The sequence below is a fragment of the Cherax quadricarinatus genome, chromosome 67, assembly GCF_038502225.1.
Source record: "Cherax quadricarinatus isolate ZL_2023a chromosome 67, ASM3850222v1, whole genome shotgun sequence".
In the NCBI taxonomy this organism is placed as follows: Eukaryota; Metazoa; Arthropoda; class Malacostraca; order Decapoda; family Parastacidae; genus Cherax; species Cherax quadricarinatus.
The window spans coordinates 12,572,590-12,600,345 of record NC_091358.1 but is presented as its reverse complement, the minus strand read 5'-3'; the positions used below and the strand labels follow the sequence as shown (position 1 = coordinate 12,600,345).

The 27,756-nt window shown below is 44.3% G+C and overlaps 1 long non-coding RNA gene across 4 annotated transcripts in view; it reads left to right on the top strand.

The window, feature by feature from the left end:
- LOC128685854 (uncharacterized) overlaps window positions 1-25,237 on the top strand; it is a 48,415-nt gene extending 23,178 nt beyond the window's left edge. The window contains exon 5 of one of the 4 annotated variants that reach the window (XR_011393889.1): window positions 25,219-25,237. This is a non-coding gene — a long non-coding RNA (uncharacterized lncRNA). Of the gene's footprint in view, window positions 1-3,798; window positions 5,139-19,082; window positions 20,125-25,218 lie in introns of those variants that run through there. The other 3 variants (XR_011393886.1, XR_011393888.1, XR_011393887.1) reach the window with 3 other exon arrangements.
- The last annotated feature ends 2,519 nt before the right edge of the window (window positions 25,238-27,756 follow it).

Below are 27,756 nucleotides of genomic sequence, written 5' to 3'. Positions count from 1 at the left end.
CGACCCTCACATTCCTTCGCCAGTCCTTTACCTTATACACTCTCCCTCCGAAAAACTAATTGCAACCCGCTTATAAAGGAAACCAGTCCTTTACGTATAATTATCTCGCCAACTGAATGAGGCCATTGACCGTAAGTTTGCAGTAGGTCTCCGGAAAACGTGTCCTCCACTGTTCCCCGTAAATAAGTTTTTCTGCAAACCGTTCTATATATGCCCGCCGCAATTGCTCTAATCCTAATTCTTCCTCCTCCCGTGTCCCTCATTCCCCAGGAAATATACAGAAAATCCACCACTACATACATAATGGCCCTTTTCACTTCTCTGGAGACCCCGCGTACTTCTAATGTTAAGGCTCGCAGGGTCTCTACCCCCACCCATCAACCTAAAAACCTTCGCTAACCACACCCTTACCTCCCTCAACTCTTCACAGAAATAAACCGCATGAAAAGCTGTTTCCTGTTCTCCACAGTGATCGCAGGTCTGTTCCCTCACCAATCCCACTGAACACAAAACAGCTTTCGATGCTAATATCCCCATTATAAACCTATATACAAACTCCCGTACTCTCGGCATTAACTTAAGCTTTCGAAAGTCATTCCATATCATCCCCCAATCATACAAGGGATAAACCGATACCCCCTGTATGATTTCCTGCCTTCTACTCATCGTCACCAAACGTCCCACCCTAAGTTTTTCCACCTCCCTAATCAATAACAATAACCTCAGCATATCCTCGCATTCAATTAATTCTTTTCCGCTCCACCATCTCCGCACATCCTTCATCACTTTCCCCCCCGCCCTAACGAACCTTTGTTTCACATATAAAGCCTTTACTCTCGGCCCCAACGCTAAAAGACCTACTCCTCCACTGCGTGTATTTGACATCACCACCTCCTTGCTTAGCCATGCCCTCCCGAAACCCCAAACATAACGTAATGCCCTCCTCTGAATCTCGTGTATGTCTGGAGTCCTCATTGGATACACCACAGCCATACTCCATACTTTACTATAAACTAATGAATTTACAATTATCACCCGCTGTTGTAAGGTGACGTCCCCCGCCCGTAAACTCCTTAACCTTTTTACTGCCTTCTCCACCACCACCTCCTAATTCACCTGCCTAGCCTCCCGCGCATCTGCCATGTATATAACTCCACAAATTTTTAGCCTATCCACTACTTCCCACCCAAACTCCAACCCCAAGCCCCCCCCCCAGGCACCCACCTTCACCAAACTTGATTTTGCTCTGTTCACCCGCATGCCTGATGCCCTCCCGAAAAGCTCCAACACACTTTCCACCGTACGCAATCCCTCCACTCCTGCCATCAGAACAGTGGTATCATCCACATACCCCACCACATCTATACACCCATCCTTCTCCCCATTTAAAATCCCCCCTCCCCTCAACGAGCCCATAAAAAGGATGCTGCAGGCCTTCCCAACCTACCATTAATTTGTACTCGCACCATTGCAGACGAATACATTGTATCAACCCACCTCACCACTCCCATGCCAAAACAGAGATGCAACAAACTAGCCCTCAGAAAGTTTCTATCTACACAGTCGTATGCATTTTCCCAATCAATGCCCAAAAGCCCTCCCCCGCTGCAACCCTCCAAAAAATCCCTAATGCGGCCATGCCCATCTCTCATGCTTCTGCCCGGGATACCCATCTGCCCCTTATGAATAACCCCACCTAACACCTTCTTCATCCTATTGCCCAATATCTTCGCGAAAATCTTGTAGTCGGCACACATTAGCGAAATAGCTCTGTACTCACTCAATACTCTTCCCTCTTGCTTTTTGCGTACTAATACGACTACACCCGTTTGCTGAGTCTGTCCTAACTGTCCCTCCCGTCGCATACAATTCATGACGCTCACCGGACAGTACTTAATGTGCTCCCATTGAATTTATAAAAATCATTTGATATCCCATCTATACCCGGCGCCTTGCCAGTACTCATATTGAACACAGCCTCCTCAACTTCCCCCATGCTAATCTCGCCTCCCATCCCCATGCCCTCCTCTTCACATGACCCTAAACCCCTCCCCCCCACACCTCAATAGCATCGCCCTCCTCCCCCTTCCCCCACTTCTTTTGGAACCAGAAATCAGCGTAATTGCTCATGCCTTCTGTAGTATTCAGTACCTGTCCCTTGTGATAACCACCCATATCCTCACTTACCTCCAAGTTTAAAATAGTCGAATCCCTCTGCCTTACCCTAAAACCTCGCAAAACACTTCCCGAAGGTTTATCACCCCACAGCACAGCCTCCATTCCCGCCCTTACACGTACTGCATCAAATCTACCATTATGTAACTCAGCCAACCTGTCCTTGAGTTGCACCATGTGTCCGTACTGCCGCCCCCCCCTCCTTCCTCATAACACCCATTTAGCTGATATTCAAAATAGTTTTGCAACCCATACCTCCACCCTGCCTCTTCCCTTCCCTTCCCTTCCCTTCCCTTCCTCTTATAGAAACCTGCTATACCCGGCTTAGCGTGCCTTTCCCACCATTCTAAGACACACGACTCTACCTCTCTAGAATCCCAAAAAGTTTGCCACCATTCTCCAAAAGCCATACTCACCTCCTCACTCCTCACGAGTCTTGCATTTAATTTCCAGAAACCCGATTGTATCCTAACCATACCTTCCCAATCAAGATCTGCTATAACTGCCCTATGATCAGAAAACCCCACATCAAAAGTCCTGACTCCCAACACACGTACAGCTTCCGTTGCATAGATCCTATCTAATCTTGCAGCATAATCCCGTCTGACAAACGTATACTCAACCTGCCAACCCCCCCTCCCCCTCCCCACAACATCCAAAACCCCCACGTCTCCAAACACATTACGTAACAAGCCCAACATACACCCCGCCCCCCTTGGTTCCACATCCCCCCCCTAATAACACAATTCCAATCTCCCCCTATTTCAGTGACTAAAGGTAAACCCCTTAAATAGTACATCAAAAATTCTCTCACAAAGTTCTCCTTAACTCGTGCGTTGCCATCTGTCGGCATACACACTCCTATAAAACAAACCCTCGTTGCTCCCCTCCACCCTCACGACCCTCCCTCCTCCCACCCCAAAATACGCAATGGACTGGTTTCCTTTACAGCCACAGCAACCCCACCTTTCAACCTCAAAGAGCCACTCACATACAACTTATATCCTTTCAAAGACAACTCACAACCAAACTTATAATTGTGCTCCTGAATGAAACATATATCTACATTAAATCTCTTTAAAAACCATTCCACCCATACTCTTTTAACCTCGGCTCTCAGGCCATTAACATGATCGTTACAACCTTGAATTATGACAGTAGAGGCGGCTTTCCCCGCCGCCTTGGAATGGCACCCGCCTGACCTGGCTGCTGACTAGAGCCCCGTTTGTCACCTTGCCTGTCCAGTCCCCCCCCCTTAACCTTTGAACCTTTCAGTACTTCAGCACCGCTACACCCACTCTCCGGGAGATCCAACCTGGGTTTCCAAGCCTTCTTCCCAGGTCTCTGCCCTGGCGTTAAAACGTCATCCATATCAGACGTCCCAGCTGTTCTCTTTCGTGAACCTCCGTCTCCACATGTAACCTCCTCTTCCATGCACGCTCTGTGCACCTCAGCCACTACCGTGTGCTTCTTCCCCCTCATTGCACACGGTCTTCCCACGTCCCGATGAGACTGTAGCCTCCTCCAATGAGCGTCCATGCTGCTCATCATCCAGACTCCCCTCCACCTCACTCAGGAAGTTATTCAAAACCTCATCTAACATTCCATCCTGTTGCATTACAGGCTCACCGTCATCGTTCGTCGTCGTCGTCGTCGTAGTAGTAGTAGTAGTAGTCTGCTCAGGCCCCGTCCCCACAGGTAACGTAGCACAAGAGACAGTCTCCGCCTCTGCTTTATCCACTTCCTCACTCCAACTGTATGATGCCTGCCTTTCAGCCGCATCTGTCTCCTGTACCACAGGATCCAACTGCTGATCCACCGTTGTTGGCATTTGTTCCCTCCGTCCTGGTTTCCTGTGGCATTGGGCTGCCATATGATCAAATGATCCGCACAGCCTACAAGTCCGCCTCTGTCCTGCATAGTATACGTATACCTGCGTTCGGAACTCTTCCAGTAAAACATATGAAGGAATTGATTGCCGTAACGTCATCTTCAGATTGAAGGATCCTTCGGGCAGTCCCACATAAGCCCCATCCTTCCACACTCCCAATTCCGCAGCATGAATCTTGCCATAACGACGGAATACCGCAACCACATCATACTTTGTAGCTTCAAAGGGCACATTCCTTACTTTTACGTATGTAACATAGCTGGATACATCATGTAGACATACCTCCACTGCTGCATTCACGGCCATCCTCTTCTCGTGGTACTTGTCAACTATGCTTGAGTAAAATCCAGCATTTATAAATTTGATGAAAATCCTCTTAACTCCGTTAACAGCCACACCATAAAGCTCTTCATTGGGTATCCCATACACATCACGAATAATCGTAGGGAGTAGCACCTGCATGGTAGAACTGCTTAGGGCCCCACGTACTAATTCCACACAGACAGTATTCACCCTGCGTCCATGTCTGTCCGCCATTTTGATTGCTTAAACAGGTAAACTGCGCAGAAAATTAACTGAATCGGGAGCGCCTGCGCAGCACGTCCACTCAGCCCGGAAGCGAAGAGGACAATGCCGCTACTTTAAGCTCAATTTCAAGGTATTTTTCATAATGAAAGCAATCAAAATCATATCTATTTCTGTAATATATCTTCCATTCTATCAAATGAGACCAAAAAACGAGAATACAACCATAAAAACCATACGAAAATATACCACAAAGAGGCGGCTAATGGCTGAGAAGGGAACTCCCTTATTTATCGTCCGTCTTTTTTATTTTTGGTGTACGTAAAGAAGCATCTTTCCATCATACATTGCTCAAGTTTCAAAGAGATAGCTCAACAAACTGAGAAAAAGAAACTATTTACCAAAAATAATGGCAAGCCCAGGCCAGGTACTGGAAATAAGTCACTTTGACTTTTTTGGGTTATCCTAGGTTCTCTATACATACGCTGCTATGTATGATAATCTATGTAACTGTATTTGTGTATACCTGAATAAACTTATTCTAGTCTGTCGACTGAGTAAAAGAAACCGCCCATTCACCTATTTCAACTACCCAATAAAGTGGTCAGAAATTGGCAATTTGGCCAATTTCACAGATGCCAATTTCAAAATATTGTCCAGAATAAACAATGCAGACATTCCTGGCACTAAAATAACATTTTATCTGTTCATTAGTAACGGCTACAGCACCCTCTTATATTACTCTTGCTTACCATTTGGAATCTTTATTCACAAAAAAATAGAAGATTTACTGTTATGCAGACTGCTGCATTATTGTAATAATTGTATAAATGTCAATCCATTCTTGACTGCGTATTGGGACTGGCAGGCGGACAGGTATTGGACGGTGACGTCATTTGTTTACTCTTGAGCTTCGCTAAAGAATAGAACTTTTATGCTACTGTGAGCGCAATTTCAAGGTACTTTTCATCATGAAAGCAATCAAAATCATATCTATTTCTGTAATATATCTTCCATTCTACCAAATGAGACCGAAAAAACGAGAATATAACGATAAAAACCATATAAAAATATACCGCTCAGCGGCCGCTAATGGCTGAGAAGTGAACTCCGCTATTTATGGTCTGATTTTTCATTTTTGGTGTACGTTAAGAAGTATCTTTCCATCATACATTGCCCAAGTTTCAAAAAGATAACAAACAACTGAGAAAAAAATAATAATAATACATGTACATGGGATACAGACATAGCTTACATACTACTATATAGAAAGCCACTTGTTATGCAGAGTATTTCAAGCAAATTAGGTCAGTATCCCAGGATAACACCCACACTAGTCGGCTAACACCCAGGTACCTATTTACTGATGGGTAAACATAGACAACAGGTGTAAAGAAACAGTTTAGCTTAATATGTTTATTATGCCCCCCCCATACCCATCCTGTGGGCGGTAGTCAAAAGATTACAGAGGTACATAATTGGTCCATGGACTGGACTCCAAAGTTTTGATAGCTGAGCAAGTTAGAGGTAATGAACTCTCAATTTACAAAGGTAATGAATCCTGTAAGAATTGTTACTTACGTTTATACATGGCTACAATCATGAACAAATTGAGTAATGAGCAATTCACACTTCCACACCCGGTCACAACTGTAATGAGTTATTGGTGCAAATATTGATTGTTGAGACACACATCCCCTCAAGGAAGGTTCCTTGATGTTGGTGAGGGGCTCTTGATTTAGGGAATTGGATCTGTGCTCCAGTTCCCCGAATTAAGCCTGAATGCCTTACACATCCCCCCCCCCAGGTGCTGTATAATCCTCCGGGTTTAGCGCTTCCCCCTTGATTATAATAATACACACACACACACACACACACACACACACACACACACACACACACACCGTTAGTTTTACTTAGTTTAATATCTTTATTATGCACCCCATACCCATCCTGTGGGCGGTAGTCAAAAGATTACAAAGGTACATAATGGGTCCAGGGACTGGACTCCAGAGTTATGATAGCTGAACTAGTTACAAAGGTAATGAACTCCAGGTAAATGTGGTCACAATCATGGCACGTTACAAAGGTAATGAATCAGCCTCACTCCCATACATGGTTAGTCATGAACAAATCAAAAAGTAATGAACCACTGATACGTCCACACCTGGTCACAATTGTAATGAGTTATAAATACAAGTGGATCATACATCCACACTAGAGCGCGCGCGCACACGCACACACACACACACACACACACACACACACACACACACACACACACACACACACACACACACACACACACACACACACACACACTAGGGCGCACGCACGGACATATGCACACTGAGAACAGCATTCCGATACCTTAGTAAGGAATCATTCAAGACACTGTACACCGTGTATGTCAGGCCCATACTGGAGTATGCAGCACCTGTTTGGAACCCGCACTTGATAAAGCACGTCAAGAAACTAGAGAAAGTACAAAGGTTTGCAACAAGGTTAGTTCCAGAGCTAAGGGGAATGTCCTATGAAGAAAGATTAGGGGAAATCGGCCTGACGACACTGGAGGACAGGAGGGTCAGGGGAGACATGATAACGACATATAAAATACTGCGTGGAATAGACAAGGTGGACAAGGACAGGATGTTCCAGGGAGGGGACACAGAAACAAGAGGCCACAATTGGAAGTTGAAGACACAAATGAGTCAGAGAGATAGTAGGAAGTATTTCTTACGTCATAGAGTTGTAAGGCAGTGGAATAGCCTAGAAAATAACGTAGTGGAGGCAGGAACCATACACAGTTTTAAGACGAGGTTTGATAAAGCTCATGGAGCGGGGAGAGAGAGGGCCTAGTAGCAACCGGTGAAGAGGCGGGGCCAGGAGCTAGGACTCGACCCCTGCAACCACAAATAGGCGAGTACAAATAGGTGCATACACACACACACACACACCCGAACACCCCCCCCACACACCTCCCCCCACACACCTCCCCCCACACACCTCCCCCACACACCTCCCCCCACACACCTCCCCCCACACACCTCTCCCCCCCACCTCCCCCCCCCCACCTCCCCCCCCCCACACACACGACATGACGGAAGGAATAGACTCTGAGGTGTCCCTGTTTGCAGATGACGTGAAGTTGATGAGAAGAATTCACTCGATCGAAGACCAGGCAGAACTACAAAGGAATCTGGACAGGCTGCAGACCTGGTCCAGCAATTGGCTCCTGGAGTTCAATCCCACCAAGTGCAAAGTCATGAAGATTGGGGAAGGGCAAAGAAGACCGCAGACGGAGTACAGTCTAGGGGGCCAGAGACTACAAACCTCACTCAAGGAAAAAGATCTTGGGGTGAGTATAACACCAGGCACATCTCCTGAAGCGCACATCAATCAAATAACTGCTGCAGCATATGGGCGCCTAGCAAACCTCGGACCAGCATTCCGACATCTTAATAAGGAATCGTTCAGGACCCTGTACACCGTGTACGTTAGGCCCATATTGGAGTATGCGGCACCAGTTTGGAACCCACACCTAGCCAAGCACGTAAAGAAACTAGAGAAAGTGCAAAGGTTTGCAACAAGACTAGTCCCAGAGCTAAGAGGTATGTCCTACGAGGAGAGGTTAAGGGAAATCAACCTGACGACACTGGAGGACAGGAGAGATAGGGGGGGACATGATAACGACATACAAAATACTGAGAGGAATTGACAAGGTGGACAAAGACAGGATGTTCCAGAGATTGGACACAGTAACAAGGGGACACAGTTGGAAGTTGAAGAGACAGATGAATCACAGGGATGTTAGGAAGTATTTCTTCAGCCACAGAGTAGTCAGTAAGTGGAATAGTTTGGGAAGCGATGTAGTGGAGGCAGGATCCATACATAGCTTTAAGCAGAGGTATGATAAAGCTCACGGTTCAGGGAGAGTGACCTAGTAGCGATCAGTGAAGAGGCGGGGCCAGGAGCTCGAACTCGACCCCCGCAACCTCAACTAGGTGAGTACACACACACACACACACACACACACACCCCGCCCACACACATACACATTGTAATGCATTATTTACAGCTAGCAAAGTCAGGGTATTTCTCCAGAATGGTCTGCAATATACCACTGTGGATAAAATACTTTGCCATTTCTTGAGCATTTCGTTTGGTCTACATCTGGTGGTGGTGATTTAACCTGCCATAGATACTTGTAACGCAGCCGGAGCCGGGCAGTAGTGACATCCAAGAATCTGCTTATCTTGTTGGATGCACCATAGACATGTGGCTCCTCCTGCATGGTGGAATGATGATAGGGAGATTGACAAGTCAGTCCATCTAAGTCTTAAGTCAATAAAGTTCATTTGAAGTTCTTTTCGTATTCTCAAACTGCTAACTGACAACCCAAGATTGTAATCTACCCCCTCTTTGAAAGCATACAGCTTAGCCAATTTATCAGTTCTATCATGCATCTGAAGACCAATGTGAGATGGAATCCACAGCATGTGCACTCTGACTCCGCTGTCCACAATCTTACCATACCTATGTCTGGCTTCTGACACAAGCATGCCACAATTTATACTTAATGAGTTGAGAGCATTTATGGATGACAGAGAATCAGTTACAATTAGAGTGTCAACCTTAGATACATGGACGCATTTGAGCGCAAGGAGTATGGCAAACAGTTCTGTTTGAAGGGTAGAGGCCCAGTTATTGATGCGTGCTCCAATTTCTTTGAGAGCCATCACTCTGTATGACAGCAGCACTACCAGCTGCACCAGTGGACTGGTGAACAGAACCATCAACGTAAATAATTTGTGAAAGAGTGTTCTGTTTGACTAAGTTATCAAATACAGCTTAAGGCATCATGTTTGGCTTCAAGACGAAGCTTTGGTTGTGATTTAAGAAGAGTTTTGGGGGGAAATGGAGGAATGGTAGTTTAGAATGGGGTAATATCCCATGGAGCAGGGAAATGTGTCTGTTGTCTAACTTGATATAGATCATGTAGCTGGTTCATGCGGAGGTCGGTTCCAGTTTTTTCGATCCATCTGGAAGGATGTTCACCAGTGCTGAGGAAAGTTTGGAGGGCTTCTGTGCAGGGGTTTGAATGGGCTAGCCTAAGCATATTGACCCCAATAAGGATATTTCTTTCAGTAACACGATTTCTAATGCTTGGAATATTAAGTTCTTTCCGCATATTTAAGATTTTGGCAGCACGAGGGCATCCTAGGATGATCCTCATTGCTTCGTTTTGCAGTTTTTCCAGCCCTCCAAGCTTCCAGTCACACGAGTGCAAGTAGTGGCGCCGCATAATCAACCAGTGATCTAATATAAGCAAGATGCATCATTTTCACAATTTTAACATTAGCACCATACCTGGGATGAAAACCTGCCACAACTAAGTGCTCTCAGCCTTTCTTTGTATTGGCGACAAAGTCTCGTTACAACAGGTCCAAGTAGTGGAACCTCAAAGCCTAGATACCTGTATCTGCTTACATATTCTAGAAGAGACCCATCATGCAACTGGATCTGACGAACTGTGCCTCTCTGCCGAGGAGGACGCCTGTTGAGTATCTTTGTTTTATCCTCTGAGATTATTAACCCCAGGTCCTGACACGAGGCTAGTACATGTTTTATCCCCTGAGATTATTAACCCCAGGTCCTGACACGAGGCTAGTACATGATTAAGAATGTTTTGGGTGTTGGAGAATCCTGTGGTGTGAATCATTGTCATCAGCAAAACTAACCATATAATGATGGGGCTGGCTAGGCATGGCATTAAGTAAGGCATTAATCAAAATGCTGGAAAGGGTGGGACTAAGCACACCTCCCTGTGGGGGTCCTAATTCAAAATCTTGTTACACTTCTGTGTCCCTGGAACAACACAGAAGACTTTGTTGGACAGGTAACCTTTAATCCAGCGAAGAAGCCATCCTCTCCTAATATTATTCCTAATGCTAGACAGTTATACCAAAGTTATATTCTACATTCTCCTTCTGGGTACTCTTCTTGGCTAACATATCAACTTTATCATGAAGGAGTAATCCAATGTGTGATGGGATCCATAGCAATTGTACATTAATTCCTTTGTCCCTAATTTTTGAGTATCTATACCTGGCTTCTCCAATGAGCATGTTGTTGGAGTCATTATATGAGTCAAGAGCCTTCAATGATGACATCGAATCGGTAATGATGATAGTCAAGCTCAGTGTCATAGGTTAGCTTTAGCGCCATTAGGATTGCAAACAATTCAGTTTGCAGTGTAGACGCCCAGTTGTTAATTCTTATGCCTAACTCAACAAATTTATTATCGTTTTTAACAAGGGAGGTGGCAACAAGAGCAGATGCAGCCCTGCCAGAAGACTCCTGTTTAGATCCATCAGTGTATATAACTTGTGATAACTTGTTACTACCAGCTAGGTGAGAAATTTCTTGAGCAGTTGCTCTAACAAGAGATTTAAGGAAGGGATTACTAGCAATGAGCTTCTTGGGAGGGACTTGCAGGCATGTGATATTAAATGAACATATCTTCCACGGAGGGGTGCAATGCTCTTGTTGCCTAGTGATACAGTTCATACAGGTTATAAAACTTGATGTAATTGCACGTTTTCTTTTTTTTTTATATTTTATTTAAAACATACAATACATTAAATAAATAAAAGTATACAGTATCAGATCTTCAACAGACAACATAAATTCTTCATTGTCTAAACACACTGCAAGTTTTACATAAAAAAATCCCTCATCACCTGTACAGTTCATCCTTCAACACTTTTGCTAAATACAAGATTATACAATGTTAGGCTTGACATCAATAACAAAAAATTGCAATATGCAGTAATATGTCATATATTTACACTTCATGTTGTATATACAAATGGCAAGCACACATGGGTAAGTATATAGACTGTATAATAAAGTGTTATAAAACCAACACACACAATAACACACACACACAAGCACACTCATACACACCAACATAGACATAGGTATTAATGAATCGACGACGAAAACATCCAAATATAACAAATACGATGTGTTATATTACATCTCAACAAATAATGTAATCAATTACATGCAATATCAGATATTACATGCAATAGGAAAACACATCTATACAAATACCAATGATTGGTATACAAGAATAAAAAGGGCAAAACTCTTAACGTTCTGCACATACAAAATTTTACATTTTTATTAATGACATCATCACACTGGAGACTTACATACAACATTGGAGACATACATACAACATTCACAAACACACGACATTTACACACAATTAAACGCAGCTGACCAGCCCGTAAGATTACCCACTGAACAAACACAAATTATCTCAAATCCTTTAACTCTAATGCTCTGTATGCAGACGGGAAATCTTTCTCCCATCTCCCCTCATATACTAACTGATTTCGACACTTAGTTCTAAGAATTGTTCCCGCTAAAACCCGGATTCTGCTATTACCTTCAACATGTCTCATAGCCCATGACACATAAATATAATCGGCTACGACATACGACACAGCACGTTGTACACAGATGTCAACCCCACCCACATCAAAACTCAACGCCCTAATTACAGACAAACCTCCCCCCCCTACCATTCGTAAAACTCTGCTTAACCACGCACGTACTATACCTAAATTTTCACAGAAATACACAACGTGAAACGCTGATTCGTCCTCCCCGCACGCTGAACAACTCCGGTCAACCTCTACACGCCGATTAGACAACACCACCTTGGACGGCAGAATCCCGTGCAAAAATTTAAAAACCACTTCGCGTACTCGAGGAAGGAGATGTAACTGATGAACCCGCTTCCATATATCACACCACGCGTACATGGGGAACATTCCTTCAACTCTCACCTCAACTTTCACCATACCCACTCTTTCCAAAGTACTCAATTTAACGCTCCGCACGTCTCGCATGCACAGTAACACACGTAGCATCGTATCGCACTTGATTACGTCTGCCCGTGTCCACCACCTGCGCAGGTCACGATACATTTCTGTTAAACCACCATGCCTTCCACCCAATCGGAGAAAACGACGTTTCACATAACAAGCAATGACTCGGTCTCTTAAAGGAACAAGACCTAACCCTCCTTGACGCATTGGTGTCTCTACCACCGCTCTTGTGAGCCAGTCGCACCCTGAACCCCACAGAAATCTATAAACTCTATTTAAAAGATGTTTGATATCCCCCTTTATTAGTGGATACAGCGCAGCAACGTGCCAAACTTTACTATAAAGAAGAACATTAATTACTATCGCTCGCTGGTGTAGAGTTAAATGTCGTGGCCTTAGACTATTTAAACGCCTCAAAACATTATTTACCACCCTCCCCGAATTACATGCCCTCGTCTCATCAACCTCTCTCATATACTGTATACCACATATAGTAACACAGTCAACCACCGTCCACGTCTCTATACCTACCTCCTCCCTCGCCCAATCTCCCAACTTCATAATCTTTGATTTTTCTTTGTTAACTCGCATTCCTGTTGCTCTACCAAATATATCTACAAATCTTCCTACACAACTCAACTGCTCCCTCGTACGTACTAGGACAGTTGTATCATCTACATAACCTACTATTGCAGGTCGATCACTACCCGAACCCCACGACGAATCTACACCCCGCCCACAAACTGTCCAATAAAAAGGGTCCTGCATGCAAGCAAAGAGCATTTGAGACATAGGGCATCCCTGTCGAATGCCTCTATTCAATTTGACTAAGTCTCCTAACTTCCCATTAATTTGTACTCTAAACCCAGCACCATTATACAAAGAGCGAGCCCACATGATGATCTCATTACCAAAACCCTGCCATCTCATAAACTTCCACAGCACATCCCTTTCTACACTATCAAAAGCAGCTTGCCAGTCTAAAGCCAAAACACCACCCCCGCCCCTCGTTCCGCATTCCTCGACAAACTCCCTGATATTCCCATGACCATCATACATTGTCCTACCTGGCACGCCAAACTGACCCTTATGTATTACCTTGTCAAACACTTTCTTAATCCTATTCATTAAAATTTTTGCATATAATTTATAATCGCTACACATTAGTGATATTGGTCGGTAATCCTTAAGTGATACGGGTATGTCACATTTTTTAACTAACACCAAAACCGCCGTACTCTGAGACATACCTAAACGACCCCCTTCCTTCATCGCATTGAGTAAACGTACCAGAAAAGTCCGTATGACCTCCCAATGTTGAATATAAAATTCACATGGAATGCCATCAATACCTGGCGCCTTACCCTTGCACATTCCCTGCAAAGCCTCCCACACCTCAGCTTCAGTTATAGGCCCACCCATGAGAAAGCGATCATTATCATTCAACTCACATCGTACATTCTGCCCCAATTCCCGTATTGCATCCACGCTTACTTCTTTATTTAGCATTTTGATATTAAACCATTTATCAACATAATAGCTTATTCCTTCAGTTGTTGTTACAACCTGACCCTCACTATACCCTTCTACGCCATCCTGCACCACTAAACTCACGATTTCAGTCGCCTTCCTCCTTTGTGTCTGACTACGTAAGACACAAGCGGACGGCTTATCACCCCACACAGCCTCCTCGACTCCACTCGAAATACGCGCCCCATCAAAAACCGTATTTTTCAGCGTCTGGATGTGTTCCTTTAGATTGTTAATCTCGTCCACAGGGTAAATTCCAGATACCTCCCCTTGCGCATAACAGTGCTGTAAAGAACCCTCCAGGTACCTCAAAAATCCATACTCCAATCGAGAGGCCTCCTTACCCCGATGTACATAAAAATCCTTAATGCGAGGCTTCATAACCTCGTCCCATTGTCGCACTAAATCACTACCTTCCAAGGAGTCTACTCCCATAGACGTCCATAAGTGCGTGAAGAGTGTCTTATCTTCATCACTTTGAAGTAAACGAGTATTTAACTTCCAATATCCTTTAAAACGAGTCGGGAGACCTCTCCAGTCGAGCTCTACGAGAACACCGCGATGGTCGGAGAAATACACATCTAACACACGCACTTTGGTTACAACTACGCGCCGAGACACATATACCCTGTCTAAGCGCGCAGCATAGTCCTTACGCACGAAAGTGTGCTCAATCCCTAAGTCACTGCTTCCACTTACATCCACCAACCCCAGCCCAGACAACAAATCACCCAAAATAATCGAACAATAACCCGCTCCCCTCGGTTCTACGTCTTTACGGCGCACCACACAGTTCCAGTCGCCACCAACTACTGTTATATCAGGCAGAGATCTCAAATAGTACACAAGAACGTCGTTGACAAAAGTATTTTTAATATTAACATCATGTTCAGCTGGCCCATATACTCCTACAAAACCAACCCGTTGAGTACCCCACTCACCTATGACGCGTACCACACGACCCCCTCCCCCTTCCTCCCAATGATTCATCACGAACGGGCTGGTCGCTTTTATTAACACAGCCACACCACCTTTCAAACGACTCGAGTGAGCCATATAAACATCATAACCATCTATCGCAAACGAACTTCCAACTTTATGGTTATGTTCTTGCACGAAACATACATCTACTGCAAAGCGATGCAACCACTCATGAACCTGCACTTGCCTTCTGTTGTTTTTCATACTATTAACATTTATGGTTATACACCTAACTTTGCTAACGGTGGCTTTCCTCGAGGGACCACCACACCCTTTTTCCCTTTACGTTGACTAACGCCTAAGGCGCCACCTTTACCTTGTACATTCTCTGTTATATTACTCGCTGTCCTGGAACCACGCGACGCCCCACCCGTGACTTCCGACCACGTCTTCTTCCCTGAGCGCTGTCCAGGGGTCAAGACATCGTCGGAGTCGGGCGGGGTAGCCGCACGCTTCCTAGAAACAGCATCCTCAACTTTATCAGGACCTGTAATGTTCTCCTTGTGAACTTCTACCGCAACAGTATGAACTCTCGGACCTTCTACCTCACTCACGTTAATTAACTGATCGACGTCCTTTAACTGTGGTCTCTCCTCATCTGAACACTCCAACGCAGGCACACACGGCACAGAATCATACTCCTGCGAAGCTAAAAGGTCGCTCAATGTCGATACAATGTTAGCGTCCATGTCAGCATCCTCTCTTGCTTGAGGGCTCTCACGTCCACCATATTCTACCACATCGTGGTTGACCGTACCAGGTAGAGTCACGCAGGATGACTCCACGGGCATGGCCCGATCCACCTCATCACTCCACGATTTCAGGCGCGGTAAGTCCTCGATTACTTCATCTGCCAAATTCCGTCGAGGAGCCTCACCATCCGGACGATGACCACTTCCTGAGGGCGGCTGGCGCTTAACGCATTGTGCAGCAATGTGGTCCAATGCTCCGCAAAGGCGACAAGTTCGTCTCTGACCAGGATACGTAACGTACACCTGGGTACGGAACTCCTCTAGGTTTATGTACGAAGGTATTGGTTGGCGCAGGGACATTTTTAACGTAAACGACCCTTCCTGTAAACCAGCAAAGCGGCCATCAGACCACCGACACATAGTAACCTGGTGGATCGTCCCATAGTATTTGAAGGCGTCACGTATGTCAACTTCGTTAGCCTCAAAAGGCACGTTTCGCACACGTACCCATGTATAGTAATGTGAAACGTCGTGCAACTTAACTGTGACTGCTGGGGTTACTTGCTTGCTAACATCCTGATACTGGTTGACAATCTGCTCGTAGGTCTTGGTATCGCAAAACTTGACGAATATCCGTGATAGTCCATTTAAGGCAACGCCACACAGGGATTCACGCTGGATGCCATATACATCGCAGATGATCATCGGCACCAACACATTAATCGATGAGCTGGGGATCGTGCCCTTTATAAGGTCAATACACACAGTATTAACTCTTCTTCGATAACCCGTCGCCATTGTTGTTGTCGTCTCAAAGCTCCTCCACCAGGTGTCGGGACTGAGGAGAGACAGCTGACGACCGCTCAGCACAGCGTCTGAGCAGGGAATGTGCATTTCTTGTTTAGTTGTGGTATAGTGGATTTGTTAAAGGGTACATCTACACCAAGATATCTAAGTTTTAACGTAGCTAATGATTTCACCCTGCAAATAGATGGGTGGGGGATGTCGTTTTCTTGTTAATATCTTAGTTTTAGAGGAAGATATTATGAGGCCTAGTCGATTACAAATTGCTTTAACTTCATTAAGAATGGTATTCATCTTATGCCCTGTTGTATGGATCATGATATCATCAGCATAGCTTATAGCTATATGTTTAGAACACAAGAATTAGTAATTTGAGGTTATATGCAACAAATGATGGCAATTTAGGGGGTTGGGATTTTTCAGGGACTCTGCACTCTTGTAGACACACAATATCAATGGATTCAGTGGTTACTTTATGATGGTCAGAAAATCTTTTTTCTAAGTGACGCAATATTCAAACTTAAAATGTATAGTTTATAAGAGTTTGGTTCCATTATAAAAGTCCAGGGATAGAATTCAATTTCTCAGCAAAATGGAAAAAAACTTACTAAATAACAGACATAATCAATGTCAATATCATCAGTATTATCACTTTAGTCACTTAGCCATAATACCAACTTACCTCATAATTTGTAATATTTTACAATTAAGAATAAAACTAAGTATGCCCGAAATGCCTAGCCATGCTAAGCGTTCTAGTGGTACACTGTAATCACAATTTTACTACATGTAAACCAAACAATAACCAAATTTCTGTAAACTCAGCATTGTAATCCTTATAGAGAATAAACTTTGAATCTTTGAATCTTGAATCCATGAGTCTCTTAAGTGCACTTCCATTATGGAGACCTCTTGGGAGCCTTTGTTTAGAGAGGGCATGGCGCTCTTTGTCTGTGAATGTAAGGAAGGTGACACTATTCCTCGCACTCACCTCTCTACTTTTATTACACTCATCACTATCATCACATGTACCACTTCCCTCATCATTAGGACCAATGATACATACACCATTATCAACAACCGGGTCATCTCCACACTCAGTATCTATCAATACATTACACTCATCAATTTGACTATCATGATGGTCTTCACTGCCCTTATCTTCACTGTGATTGTAAACACTCCTAATGTTTGTAAACACTCCTAATGTTTCTACCCTGGCTGGGAATCGAATATTTACCAAAAATCATATATGGCTAACCCAAAGCAGGTACTAGAAATAAGCCACGTTGTCTGACTTTTTTGGGTTACCCTAGGTTCTCTACACATATGCTGCTACGTGTGATAATCTATATAGAGAAAACAGCTTTTTTTGTTTGTTTTATGGTGCAGTACGAGTGTGTATCAGTTAGCCCTGTGCTATACTCAGTTTTCTTTTATATAAGCCACCAAGACAGGAATAGGAGAATGGTACTTGTATCTCGTATCCTCTTCATACCTCCGTTGAACTGCTCAGTATTATGCCAAATATTATTCATTCTGGAGTATTTAACATGTTTTATGTTATTTATATTGTTTATTATGTCATATTAGATCAATTGTGATAGGCAATAAGCTGTAGTGTTGATATTAGCGTAATAATAAAGCATATTTCCTGGACGAGACTGAGCGGATTCAGTGTGGTTAGGTTAGAATACACTTAATAAAGTTAACTAACTTTACTTACTCAAGAAAGTTCACCACTGCTGCTTACAAAGTGAATAACTAACTGAAATCTACAGCTAAATACATTTACATGTCTTGAGGTGAAGGGCTGTCAGGATTGCCATTATCATCTGTGAAGGTGACTGAGATATCAGGAACTGATGACAGTGGTAGCACATCAGGTTGAGCAGATATTGAAGGCACTAGATTTTCAAGTGGTGACTCTTCTGTTGCATGCTTTTCAGCTATTTTTTTGAACATATCTTTCAAGCTGAGTTGTTTCATATATTTTGGCATTTCTTTGACTAGTTTATCCTGCAGCATGTCAACATTCGTTATTTCTTGTTCACTTATAAAACTTCGTTGCTCTTGACCAGTGGTTCCCAAACTTTTTCAGCTTGTTACCCAATTTAACATGCCACATAAAGCATGTTACCCCTTTCACAAAATGTTGTTATTATTGATATATATGGCTAAATTAAAACACTTGAGATATTTTCTTTTATTTATTGTATTTGAACATTGTGCATCTCTAATGACTATTACCAAAGATGTCAAGAACATCAGTGGGATGGATGGAGTTGCATACTTGAAGCTAGTTTAGGAATTCTTGGCTTCGTGGCTGAAAGTGCCAGAGTGGCATCGTTTGCAACATTCAAGCGAGTCCTCTTTTTTTTGTTTTCATACCCAGCACAGTTGAGAAGCCCTTCTCGCACAGATACGTTTTTGAGAATGATACCAACAACTTCAAGGCTCTCTTGGACAGAGTTGGCGAGTCAGGTAGTCGTGAAATCCAAAAGGAATCTGCATTTTGGTTTTGGAATTCGATTTTCAAGGCTTCATTGGCTCGCATTGTGATCCACTCCTCCTTTGCAGGGAAATCATCATCATGAATGGCATCATCAGGTACAGAGAAGGGATGAATGATACACTGAAGAGTGGCTGTTTCTTGGTCACTCTCTGGAAAGTAGTGATGCATGCTTGTTTCAAGCCCCTTCAAATGGTCGCTCATTTCTTTGTTGGTCTGTAGAAGTGATCCAGTATCATGACTATTCTCCTCAACAAACTGGTCTAGGGTGGGAAACTGGGCGATCACTCCTTTCTCCAAGCGCCGAATCCAGAGTCTGTTTCCCCAGAAATGCAGTCAGTGTGATGGGCATCAATGACAGTCGTGTTTCGGCCCTGGAGTTGCAGATTACCACTGTTCAGCTTCGCAAATATGTCAGCCAAGTAACAAAGTCGAGCAAGCCACTCCTTATCGGTGAACTTGGTAGCAAAAGGAGATCCTTTTTGTTCCAGGAATTCCTGAACAGCTTTTCGGAGCTCAATGACTCGACGTACAACCTTGCCTCGTGACAACCAGCGAACATCGGTGTGGTAGAGCAGAACTTCATACTGCTCTCCCATTTCCTTGCACAGCTCCTTGAATATGCGCGAATTCACATCTCTGGACTTGATGAAGTTGACGATTTTCAACACATCTTCAAACACTAACTTCAGATTACCAGGCAGGCTTTTCGATCCAAGAGTACCGATGAATGATGCAGTGATCTACAGAAATTTCTGGATTGATAGCTTGTATGAGGCCCCGTAATCCACGATGACCACCCATCATCGACGGTGCTCCATCGACGGAGACCTGGAATAAAAAGTAAAATTATTATAGACTGCGTCAGTTAATCATTGTTACTTATCTTTTGCGTTATAATTATATGGTTTTAATTAATTATTTCGGTACTTGAGTATTTCAGTACGACAGGCACGATATTTTTTGTGTGAATCATGTACAAAATATTAGCTACACTACAGTTACTTGTACAATAAATAAAACTGTATATGACTATATGCCGTGTAATTCATTGTATTTATACTAATTTAGACTTTATATAAACATCGTTTCCTACCTGTTGAATGCTGTTCCAATCCAATCCATTCTTGGTAAAGAAACTGTTGATATTGAAGACATCTTCCTTTGTGGTTGTCAGCAGATCCTCGCATAATAGGAACTCTTCTTTGATCTTGTCCTCCCCTCAAGGAAGGCTCCTTGACGCTGGTGAGGGGCTCTTGATCTAGGGAATTGGATCTGTGCTCCAGTTCCCTGAATTAAGCCTGAATGCCTTCCATCCCCCCATAGGCGCTGTATAATCCTACGGGTTTAGTGCTTCCCCCTTGATTATAATAATAATGATGTTGTCCTGGTGGATGTAACGGACGAACCCAAGGAGAACAGCACAACTGGCTACGTCACACGATTCATCAAATTGCAAGGAGAATTTGCCATATGAGCTTTCCTTGATCTCTGTTATAACTTGGGACAGGATATCTGATGCCATGTCATCGACTCGTCGGCGGATGGTGTTGTTTGATAGAGATATGACACTCAGTTTCTTCGCTTGATCCTCCCCACATACCTTGCTTACCATCTCGTATGCACAAGGCATAATCAGATTCTCTGCAGTGGTGTGGCATTTCTGTTGTTCGGCAATTTTATATGCAACACAGTAGGATGCTTCGACCGCAGCTTGAAGCTTTTGGGCTTGAATTCCAGACGAGCCGAACTGGATATTCTTCAGTTCTACAGCCTGGCGCTGAAAATAAGCCTGATGCTTATTTTGAAGATTTGGATGGCACTTCTGGAGGTGAGCTGAGAGTTTTGATGGCTTGAGGCTTTCATTTGTCAACACTTTGTGACATGCCACACATTGTGGCCGATCCTCTCCACCAGAAGTTAAATTCACAAAGCCATGGCGAAGAAAGGCGTCAGTGTAGGTGCGCTTTTTGGACATTTTCTTGTTCAATCTGCAGAAAAAGAAGAATATCCATGCATACACTGCAAAACGCAAGGTACATAATTTCTCGCATGGCAGCTAACACAAGTTCACTGATGTAAGCACACACGCATACATTCAAAATTGTCAGGCTGCAAGTATCATGCTTGTCAACACAAGAGCACCGTGTAGCGCGAGACTACAGTGAACGTATACAGCCTCGCATACTCTGCTAATCCTAGCAAAACCATTGAAAACGTAAGAACCACACATACATTATATATGAAATTAATAATAGCTACAAATTCACAGTAACAGTGGGTAAATACTAACTATATACTGCACAGGGCAGTACACATACATACCAGCTTATGTCTGCCTCGGCTGATGCTCGCAGATAAACTGAGTGTGAAATAGAGGCAGCCTCAGGAAGTGAGTGACGCATACTGGACAGGTCGATCTGGGCTACTGAGTGACTTTTGTCCTGAAGCATACTTGTCAAAATACTTTTGGGTTTCCACACACTTAGCTATATATTTCTTCTTTTCTAATACTGTATATTAGTTTTTGATGTTTGTTATTTGGTTTAACTTTATTACTTACTTATAATAGGTTTACTTTACAACTTTATATACTAAGACAAAGTTAACAATACTCCTCATACCGGGTACCGCATTGTTTTCTTGATTTTCAGAATTCATAACTTTTCTGTCACCCCTCCATTACCCCCCAAAAATTGTTAAATTACCCCCAGTTTGGGAACCACTGCTCTAGACCTTTGAGCAGTTCACCTGCCAACTGAATTAACCTATCAATTGAGACCCTTTCTGCTATAGCTTCCTCATTTTCATCACTGCTTTCTCCTCCACTGGCTTGCTGCTCTGGATTTACAACCATCTGCACAATTTGAGTCAGTATAATGACGTACAGTAGCTGCATCTTCATCTACATTCATCCATTCCCCAACATTATCTTCATCCATCCTCGATGCAAGATCCTTCGCAGCAGGATTAGTCAGATCACTGGCAAAAGAAAGCAGACTATGTATAATCTGTTTCCTTTGAAGCCCTAAATCCTGTAAAGTCATTTTCATCGTCTTCTCCAGGTGCAGTCTCGAACATTAACCCTAGCCACAATTTATGCCATCCATTTTTCAGTGTGGATGCCTCTACAGAATTCCAAGCATTAGCAACACAGTAAACCATATCTCTCACATTAAATTCCTTAAGACACTCACGTACTGGTCTGCCAGAGTTAACTGCACTCGGTAGGCGCCTCATAAAATGGGTACGATACCTAGACTTAAAAGAACGTAGTATGCCATTGTCCTTGGGTTGAATTAATGATGTGCAGTTAGGTGGGAGGTAGACACCGAAAGCATTGTTCTTTACCAGAAGATTTACTATTATGCAGACTGCTTAATTATTGTATTATTATAAAAAAGAAGCGCTAAGCCACAAGGGCTATACAGCGCTGCAGGGTAGGGAAGGAAGCGAGGGTATTGGATGGCTGAAGGGAGGAGGGATGATCAGTAGGTTACAGAAAACAGCGGGGCAGGGGATAGTACGGGGGTAGAGGGTAGCAAGAGATTGAAGTAGAAAGGGCTGAAGGTATCAGAATTTGTGAAGTAAGTCAGTTGTCAAAGTCAGTTGTTGTCAAAAAGTCAATGAGAGTCCGGATGAAAGGTGGGTCCATCAGCGAGAAGGGAAGGTAAAGAGAGCAGCGGAGCGAAGACGACGATGGAGGTAAATTCTGTGCTCGTTGATAAAGTGGGCAGTCCAACAGAATGTGGCTGACTGATAATGGAGCTTGGCAATTCTCAGAGAGGAGCAGGGCGCCTCTCCACGAGATATTCATGAGTAAGACGAGTATTGCCAATGCGATGACGGGAGAGAGTAGTCTCCCAGCCTTGACACTGGTGATAAGAAGACGGCCAGTAACCTATACTCGGTTTAATAGATTGAAGTTTGTTGCCGAGCATAGTAGACCAACGTTGTTACCAACGGGTGTGAAGGTGGGAAGATATTGCAGCAAAATAGTCCGTAAATGGAATACCTCTATATGAAACTGGTAGGTCATGTACTGCTGACCGTGCAGCAGTGTCTGCCTGTTCATTGCCCTGTACGTCAACATGACCAGGGACTCGACAAAAAAAAAATACCTTTGCTTGGTAAAGATGCGGCATAGCCAAAGTTGGATACAGAGGACTAAGGGGTGAGGTGTATCAAATTTCTGTATAGCCTGTAAAGCACTAAGGGAGTCTGAGACGACCACAAATGACACAGGCATAGATGCAATACGCATAAGTGCTGCAAGGATGGCATACAATTCAGCAGTAAAAATACTAGCCGAAGATAGTAAATGCCCTCGTACGACGCTGTCCGGAAACTGCTGCGAATCCTTCGCCGTCAGAAGACTTAGAGCCATCTGTGTACACAGCAATGGCATGAGAATGAGTGAAAGTGGTCAAGAAAAAGAGAGCGGGAAGCGACCGTAGACAGTTGGGCTTTCGAGCAAGGGAGAGAGAAAGAACAGACTCGAACAGCTGGAACTTCCCAGGGGGGTAGGGAAAAGTGAGATGCTACATGAACATAGAAAGGTGGTAATTGAAGAGAAGACGAGCGAATGAAGGCGAAGAGAGAAGGGACGGAGTAAACAGGGGCGGCGAACAAATAATGTCTACTAATATCAGTGACCATTCTATAATTGGAAGGATTGCGGAGATCATGAGAGCGTACATAGTAGCGAAGGCAATGGGCATCACGGCGATCGGATAAGGATGGAACGTTCGCTTCTGCATAGAGGCTCTCGACAGGGAAGAGCGAAAAGCACCAAGGCATAAACGTAATCCTTGGTGATGAATGGGGTTAAGGCTAGAGAGAGTAGCAGATGATGCCGCTGAATAGATCTGGTCACCATAATCAAGTTTCGATAAGATAAGGGTGGAATGTAGGCGAAGGAGGGTTCGACGATCAGCTCCCCATGAAAGATGAGCAAGGGTTTTAAGGAGGTTCAGCCGGCTGTGGCAAGTTGCCTTCAGAGAGGTAATGCGAGGTTTCCAGGATAACCTAAGATCAAAGAGGAGGCCCAGAAACTTGACTGTATCACGTTCAGGGATACGGGAGCCATAGAGGTACAAACGATGATCGGAGATGACAGAGCGTCTAGTGAAAGTAATTTGGTGGGTTTTAGTGCTGGAAAATTTAAACCCATGTGTGGTGGCCCAATTGGAAACATGGTCGACTGCATGCTGGAGAGAAACTGTAAAGAGGTGACACAGCGCCTGCACAGGCAATAGCGAAGTCATCAACATAGTGATGACCAAATATTTGATGGAAGACTAGAGGCCAAATCATTAATAGCAAGGAGAAAAAGTGTTGTGCTCAGAACACATCCCTGGGGGACACCTTCAGCTTGGATAAAATCCAGGGAGAGCACATTATTTACCCGAACACGGAAATGCCTGTCAGTTAAAAAGTTCTTAAGGAAGGATGGTAGATTGCCTCGAAGGCCTAAGGAGTGGGCTTGGGCTAAAATATTATACCTCCAAGTTGTCATATGCCTTCTCAAGGTCAAAAAATATGGCAATAACAGTGGTTATTTGCAAAGGCATTACGAACATACGTATCCAAGCGTAGTAAGGGGTCTATGGTAGAACGTCCCTTACGAAAGCCATATTGACGAATGGAGAGACTGTTGTCTCTAAATACCACACTAAACGTCTATTTACTAGGCGTTCCATCACTTTACAAACTGCACTGGTAAGAGCAATGGGACGATAGTGGGAGGCTTCATATCCCTTAGTGCCTGGTTTGCGGAAAGGGAGAACAATGGCGGATTTCCACAGCTGTGGAAGAACTCCTTGTGACCAAATAAGATAGTAAAGGCGTAATAGGACTGCAAGGGCTGACTGATGTAAGTGTTGTAGCATACGAATATGAATGTCGTCGGGCCCAGCTGCCGATGATCGGCAAGCTGAGTGTGTTGCCTCCAGTTCTTTAAGTGTAAAAGGCACATTATACTGTTCTTCTCTGAGAGAAGAAAAGTCCAAGGGTGCCAACTCTCTGGCAGACTTTGAGGAAAGAAATGAGGGGCATAGATGGAGTCCCTGAGAAATATGGACCAGATGATTGCCAATTTCATTGGCAACATCTAGTGGGTTTGCTATATCAACACCGGCAACCCGCAGAACAGGAGCCGGGTCAGGAGAATATTTACCACTCAGTTTTCGTACTTTTTTCCAGACTGCACTCGTAGAAGAAGCAGAGGTGATGGAGACATAATCTCGCCAGCAAGTGCGTTTAGCGTCAGATGATACATCGCATGCTTCTGCTTAAAATCAAGAAGTCTCTGTGGTTCTATTGTACCGGTACCTGCCCCATGCAGCGCGTTTCAAACGTACTGCACGAGCACAAGCAGGAGACCACCAAGGCACGCATTTCTGAGAATGCCTGCCCGAAGTTTGGGGTATACAATTAGAAGCTGCGGTTAAAACGGAGGACGAGATGAGGTGTAAAAGCTCATCGATGGAGGATGAAGAAGGAACCTCTCTAAAAACCAGTTAAGTGTGAGTAAAGGTTCCAATTTGCCTGATCAAATTGCCAGCGTGGGATGCGAAGAGGTGGTGAATATGAACGGGAAGTAAAAATGATTGGGAAATGATCGCTGTCATGTAAGTCCGGGAGAACAGACCAAGTGAAGTCTTAATGCTGCGGAGGAAGAGCAGACTGAGAGATCGATGCAGGAGAGTGCGAGTCCGAGGATCAAAATGGGTGTGAGTACCTGTATTTAAAACATGGAGGGGTTGGGTGCCAAGAAAAGCCTCTTAACTGAATGCCACGAGAATCAGTGAGACCCCCCCCAGAGGAAATGGTGGGCATTAAAATCACCAAGTAACAGAATCGGTGGCGGTAATGACGAAACAAGAAAGGCAATATCCGGAATAGATAATGCCAGAGAAGGAGAGAGATATAAAGAACAGAGCGTATACCACCTATGTAAGTGGATACCGGCTGCTGTGTAATGCAGAGAAGTACAAACAAATAGCTGATGGTAGGGAATATCAGTGCGTAGAAGAAGGGCACTTTCATTAAAGGTCCCATCAGGAAAAGGATCTGAAGAATACAATAAATTATAGCCTGAGATGGGAGGGATAACAGCAGAGTAATTTTGGTTCCTGTAAGCAAACACCAACAGGGGAAAACTGGGAGAGTAACATCTGAAGCTCACCCCGATTACCCCTGAGGCTGCGTATATTCCACTGTAAATAGGCCATGATTGGCAATGATAAAGATACCTGAAATCCGCAGGTAAGGGTTCCTACGGACTAGAGGGGTTAGAAAAGTCCACATACGGAGGCAGTGGAAAACGTTCAAGCAGGGAAGGAATGGTGCGCTGTGAAGAAAGGAGTTGCGCAGATGGAGCAGAGGAGAGAGAAGGAACGGAGGGTGGATCAGTGTCCATTGATGGTTTGATCTCTGCAATATATTCAGAGATTGCTTCAAGTGTTTCGGAATTCAGAGATGTCGTATGGGAGACAATATTGGAAATGGTAGGGGGAGGATGAGTAAAGATTGGAACTGTAATGGACTGTACCAAGGTAGGGGGGGGGCGAAAGGGTGGAGGGAACTGGAGAAGCGTGGAAGGGGACAGAAGAGGCAGAAACCTGGAGGTGGCAGAAGAGGAAGAAACTTGGGAGGGAACAGGGGAGGAAGGTACAGCATGAGGAGGGTGAACCTCTACACTTGTAACAGAGCCAGTGAGAGGGGAAGAACCAGGTACAGACAGGGAAGGTAAAATGAGGAGGTGGAAGATGGGTAGGAGGTGTTAACGGACCTTTTTTTTGACTTTTGAGAAGTAGAGGGACGATTAGGAGGTGGTGTCATACGATCTCGTCGCTACTGAGGCTTGTGAGGGAGAACACGAAGAAACGAGATCAGACCGAGGCGTTGAAGTAGGGACGTCTGAGCCTAGGACAGCAAAAGAATTAGATACAGGAGTGACTATGGGAGAGGTAACCACAGAGGTGGTTGCAGAAGATGGGATCCCAGAAGTGCGGGGACGTTTTGAAACATGGGAATAAGAAACACTAGGTAGTCTCCCTTGGAGGCGGAGATGAGAAACTGCCATGGCATAAGGGAGACCTTCTGCCTCTTTGAGGTAATGGATTTCCCGCTCATTTAAGTAGACTTGACAACGGCGAGAGTACGAAGGGTGAGCCTCATGACGATTAAGGCAAGAGGGAGGTCGATTGCAAGACATAGTAGAATGGTCATCGGCACCACACACCGGGCATTCGGCGATAGATCTGCAATATTTCGCTGGATGGCCAAATCGCCAGCAATTTCTACTGTTGCCGTGTAGGGATCACCTTTCGAACTTGTAACCGATGTCCTGCTACATAAACTGAGGATGGGAGTTCACGGCTGTCAAATGTTTAACGAGCGACATTGCTAGGGTATCGTCTCCGCCCGCGGGCAGGAAGAACATAAGTGTCTACCTTTAGGATTGGGAGATCTTGGAGTTCCAGCTGTTCAAGAATGTCAGTGCCACATGTCTGGAAATTTTGTTGAACTATGGTATGGGGCAGAATGACGGTACCACTACAAGAATTGAGGGAATGATGTTTTTCAGTAGTGACAGGAACAGTATCGATATGGGAAAGACCAGAAAGCTCATGAGCCTGGGTAGCATTCTGTACGGTGATGATGCGCGTACCGCTCTCAAGAGCATGAAAAGAAATATCTTTACCAACATGGCGTAGGAGTGCCTTGCCAATACTG